A 6,147-nucleotide genomic window follows, 5' to 3' on the forward strand; every position below is an offset into this window, starting at 1 on the left:
TGGGATGTTTTCGTGATGCACACTTTCTTTACATAAAACTCTCTTATACATGAGTTGCTGTGGATTTGTTTCTCTAAAGTACCTAGACTAATACAGCCGGCACCATCAGCTTTCTTCCCGAGGTTTCAGTGTCTTGCTGTTGCCTGTGGCTCTCAGTCTCAATGAGAGCTCAGAGGTTTGGGTTTGGGGGTGCAGGACGGGGTTGCAGGGCAAAAAATCTCACCCAAAGCACAGAACTCAGTGGAGAGGTGCACTTTGTCAAAAGGTAGTCCGAATTTTAAATTTTAAATGTTGCTGACTCATAGTGACCCCATGTGACAGAGGTGAAATGCCCCCCTACAGTTTCCTAGGCTGTGGCCCTGTGGCTGCTAATCCCAAGGTTGGTGGTTCTAACCCACCAGCTGTTCCTCGTGAGGCTGGCTGCTCCTTCGAGTTGCACTTTTGGGAATCCTATATGGATCCTCGAGGAGATGGAGTCGACTCTAAAGCCATGGGTTTGGTTTCGGAATCTTTATGGGAGAAGCTGCTCTGTCTTTCTCCATGGAGAAACTGCCAACCTTTCCATTAGCAACCAGACAATCCACCGTTTGCATCACCAGGACGGCTCCTTAAGACTCTAGAGTGTATAAATCCTTGCTTGACCTGACTCTAGGTCCCAGGCCCCTCCCAAGAGCTGGCCCAGCATCAGGTGCTTACCTGGACATAGCTGGAAGCCTCAAAAGAGATATCTTTCTAAACTTAATTAAGTAACGGTGTGAAAGATTCATCGTGAAAAATATCTTTAAGGATTAACAATTTGAGTCTAGCGATAAACTCAGTGGAAAATATGTATCATGCATATCACAAGTAATATAAAACTACACTTCATAGTCCAATGATGGCTACTTATAGCAACCCAGGCTTAAATTATAAAGTTGGCATCGATCTTTAAAGTCTGAGGCGGGGGCTTCAAAAGGTTCATGTAAGAATTCCCTGCTCTTCCAATGCCCTTTTTTCCATGAACTTTTCGAAGGCCCTGTGGAATGCCAAGGAGCCCGTGGTGCTGTTGGGTGAGCATTGTGATGGGTGAGGGTGATGGTTCAAACCCCAGCTGCTCCATGGGAAAGAGCTGAGACTATCTTCCCCTGAAAAGACTTACCGTCCGGAAACCCTGTATAGGATCCCCGAGTCAGGATCGCCGTGATGACACAGCATTTTCTCACGCAACACCCACGGGTGGTGCGGTGTGGTGCACCCTCTCATTGCATACTGCTGATAGGATGCCGAATTGGTACAAGGTTTCTAAAGTATCATTTTCATCCAAAGCCTGAAACATGCCCATTCTCTAAATCTAGCAACGGGGCCTCTTGGCACTTCGCTTTAGGGAATGATGGAGGAACTGAGCGGCATCTATAGAGGATAATCCCTCTTTGTGACAGTGAAAACCTGCCAACCATCTCAGCCCCCAGCAGCAGGGCGTTCGGCTGTGGCTGTGTCTACAGTGCATGACCGCAGCCATCGTAACTGATGCTAGAGAATGGTGGTTGCTGTTGTGAGGTGCCGTCCAGTGGTTCTGACTCACAGTGACCCGCTGTACGACAGAAGGAGACACTGCCCAGCCCTGCTCCGTCCTCACAATGGCTCTTACGTTTGGGCCTCGGTGGCAGACACTTTTGTGTCAGTCCATTTAGTCAAGGGTCTCCTCTTTCTCACTGCCTCGCTACTCTACCAAGTACGGCGTCCTCAGCGAGGTGAAAAGACTTTTGAGATACACTGTTATGAAAAAAAGCTGGTTATGAAATAGCTGATGTGGTATGATTCCCACCCCGCCGACACACACCGGAATGGACAAACAGCTGGATGCGCGTCCAAAGGTTACCAGTGTGCGTGTCTCTGTGGTGAGGCTTAACCGTGTCTTCAACACGTCTTCACAAAGAGGAAAGATCAACTCTGCCCTTCAGGATTCAAGTGCAGTGGCGTTGAATCCATACCAGAGGGCTCTTTTGTTATTAGTCGTTCTGGAATCATATTGCCCTCCAGCTGACACCCCCCCACCCCCCACCCCAAAATGCTTTTACTAGTCAGGATCCATCTTAGATAAATAACATTTCTTCATTTGGCAGAGTTACTAATCCAATAAATGAGGTTTCATAAAAATATCCCATTGGTTATTAGTTGAATTATATCCCAAATACATACTGATGGTGTTGGTGAAGAATATTAAATTTCCCATGGCTGGCTGGCAGGGCAAACGCACCCTTGCAGGAGCAAGTACAATCAGAGTGCTCCTTAGAAGTGAGGGTGGGGAGACTTCCTGTCCCGCACTTTGGCATGTTATCTGGAGGGACCAGTCCCCAGAGAAAAACCCTCTAGCTAGTAAAATTGAGGGTCTGTGGCGAAGAGAAACATCCCCCATGAGATGGATCGACACAGCGACTTCAACAATGTATTCAACAAAGCAATGACTGTGGATGGCGCAGGCCTGGGCCATGCCTCATTCTGCTGTGCCTCGGGGTGGCTAGCAATGGGGACTGACTGCGCAGGACCTCACAGCAAGAGCAAAATCCGTATGTGCTGTCATCCTAACCCCAACACCGACTAATGCGATCCTACTTGGACGGAGGGGTTTTGTTGTGGTAAGGAGGTCACACCAGTGTAGGGTGGGTCCTAAGCCTTATCACTCTGAATTAGGAAAAGAGCAGATTCGACACAACATTACAAATGCCATTTAAGAATGGATTGTGTGTGGTGGGGAGGGAGGGGGGAAATGAGCAGCTGACGTTAAGGGCTAAAGTAGAAGGCAAAGGTTTTGAGAATGATGAGGGCAACAGATGTACATATGTGCATGACACATGGATGCATGTATGGACTGTGATAAGAATTGTACGAGCCCCCAATTAAAAAAAAAAGAAAAAAGAATGGATTGCGAGCCAAGAGCCATGGGGCCCTCAGGACTACCAACAAGAAAGGAATCAACAGGCCATGACCCTGTTTTAGACTTTTAACCTCTTTACCTATGAGAAAACAGATTCATTTTCTTTACAGTCACCCATCTGTGGCACTGTGTTACAGTAACACTAGAGAACTAAAACAGCCACCTCCTCCCTGGGGCCTTGTCCATCAGGATCTCAGCAGGTGACAATCATTTCTGTAGCAGCAGAACCCCAAGATTGTCCAGAAGGTGGGTTCCACAGCAGAGGCTCAGCAAAGCAGCTGGGAACAAGGAACGGGGAGGCCTGATCTGGGCCCCTGTATTCGCATGGGTCCACATGACCTATGGTTCTTAACGGGAGTTGTGGGGTCTAGCACACCTCTAAAATTGCTTGCCATACTCTGGAGGTCTGTACCTGTGGACTTTCTTTTTCTTTCTTTTTCCCAAGCTGGGGGGAGCACCTACAGGGTCCACAGACTCTAGATAGACTCAGTGATATCAAAAGATTGGGAACACCCTCAGGAAGGAAACACAGATGATATGGGTGCTGTAGCAAAGTGTGGTGAAGAAACTAGATGGTGCCCAACTGTCAGAAAGAATAGTGTCTGGGGTCTTAACATCTTGTTTTCAAACAAATAGCCATCTAAGTGAGGTGTCAACTAAGTTCACATGGAAGAAGCACACCAGCCTATGTGATCCAAGGATTAAAAATGATATAATCCAAATCCAAAGGAGGGAATGGTGTCAGAGCTTAAATTGTGAACATCTGGTCTGCAGAAGGCTGTGGATGACAGTGGAAGCCCAAAATCCATTTTTAGGGCCACGCATAGATCAAGCCTCTGGTGAATCCCCTCTGACTGTAGCTGAGGGGTTTGAGCAGCCTTATTATCAGACAGCATTGTAAATTGGATTGTGGTTGATATAGTGAGGTTAACATATATCTTATTTGATCTCCCTTTTGGCCCGTTTTAAAGTTGATTCAATTTTTTAAAAAAATGAAGCGAAATACACGTGGATTGAGCCTCTGATGAGTGAATCCCCTCTCACCATAGATCAGGATTATGACTAGCCTCAACATCATCCGGAGTGTGTTGGAAAGTGGATTGTGGCAGACGTAGTTAGGTTAAAGTGTAACACTTTATCATTCAATCTTCATTTTGACCAATTTTAAAGTTGATGTCGTTTTTTAATATTTTCTACTTTTATTTCAGTGGAGGCTTTTGCATGTTTTTTGGTATGCTTTCCTGTATATGAAATCTAACATAGGTAAACAGAGAGAGACAGTAACTGGATTAGTGTTTTTTGGGGGAGGGTATAGCAGGGAAGATTTGGGAGAAGAGCGGAGCTAATCATGAGGACAAGAAAAAGGAAAATGTTCTCAAATTGATGGTGGTGATGATGGTAAAACTCTTCTTGATATGATCAAACTATCAATTGTATGATATATGGGTTATGTGCCAATAAAACTGATATTTAAAATTGAACAAAAATGCGAGCTCTCACCCCAGCATTTAAAGCAAAATTAAACCAAACAAAACCAGAAAACAACAAACGTTGCCGAGTGTGTGGGGACACTGGACCCCTCAGTGCAGTGCGGTGGGACTGTTACATGGTGCAGTCCCTGTGAAACGCAGTACGACGACGCGTCCTTACCAAGTCGGAAACACCGTGCAGCACCCCTTTGTCTGTCTGACAGTGCGCCCTCCTGTGGCGGTTCGTGTGCTGTTGCTGTTGAGGTGGAAGCCTGGCACCATTGTTCCGACTACCAGCAGGGCACCCATGGTGAACAGGCTCACAGCCCAGAGCTTCCAGACGCAGACCGGGAGGAAGGAATAGGATGCCCACTGCTGAGGGACCATCAGCAAAGGGACGCTGTCGGGCAGAGTGCGGAAGATGCGCTGGTCTGGCGGAAAAGCACTCAAAGCGTGCCTTGGCAACGGCGCCTCTTCCAAGGGGGCCGGACCTGCATAACTGGGATGCGGTGAAGCGCGGGGATTTTCGTTTGTGGATGAGAGAGCCTCAAACGTGCGCATCCACAGCTGCAGGCACCCACTAATCATCAGAATGTGGGACATGCAAAATATGAATCTAGGAAAATTGGAAATTGTGAAAGAAAAAAAAAAGATATGGAACACATAAAGATCGATATCCTGAAAGTGGTGATTTTGAGTCAGGTGATTATATGGTTTATGATGCTCCAAGTAGCAAATACAAGAAGGGTGAGGTCACATTCATCATCAAAAAGAACAGACCGTATATACTCAAGTACAAGCTGGCCCGAATGCCAGCAAGACACCTAATTTTACCACAAAAACTGCATTAAAAACGTGCTGAGAAACTCGGCTTATACTCGAGTATACACGGGGATCTATGTTGAAGTGTGTCAGCGTCTGTGATAATATCTGTACACCAATAAGGAAATCCAGTTCGTACAACTGCTATTCAAACATAGGCACTGACAACTAGAGCTGGTGATGAAGAAATTGGAGAATCTACTAACTTCTTTGGCCTGAAACGGATTAAACATGCACCCGAGATGTATTAATAATTATGGGCATTGGAATACAAAAGTTGGGATCCGAGGAAGGAATAGTAATCAAACCATAGGGCCTTGGTGATAGACACTAAGCTGCAGATCACATGATAGAGTTTTTAAGACCAATGACCTCTTTGTTGCAAATACCTTCATTCAACCACTGGCATAGTGCCTGCACACATGGACCTACCAGATGGAAAACACAGGAATCTAACACACTGCATCTCTCGGAAGAGATAGCAGCCCTGGCGGCATGGTGGGTTGTAAGGTGAGCTGCTAACAGCAAGGCGGCAGTTTCAATCCGGCAGCCACTGTGGGGAAAAGATAAGGCATTTTTATCCCTTAAAAAGTTATAGCCTTACGACATCCCTCACTGACCCATAGTGCTACGAGGGACAGCACTGGAGACAGTGCGGGAATTGCGCCCGATCTGACCCCACCACACTGAGGGGAAACACTAAGGGTGTGCAACAGAGCAGCAAGGGGAACAGAGCAACGAAGTCCCCAGGGAATACCAAAAATAGACGTTGGGGCCAGGGCGTGGCACCCCAGCAGACTCGACCGGAAAGCACTCCTAAAGGCCAACAAGCAGACCTTGAACTATTTATAGGCTTTTTTTTGGTCATTGTTTTTTTGCTGTTGTGTTTTCTTTTGTTCCTTTGGTTTGCTGTTTTATTTTTTGTGCATATTATTTGCTCTG

The sequence above is a fragment of the Echinops telfairi genome, unplaced genomic scaffold, assembly GCF_000313985.2.
Source record: "Echinops telfairi isolate 266 unplaced genomic scaffold, ASM31398v2 ScPeMD7_7;HRSCAF=31, whole genome shotgun sequence".
Lineage (NCBI taxonomy): Eukaryota > Metazoa > Chordata > Mammalia > Afrosoricida > Tenrecidae > Echinops > Echinops telfairi.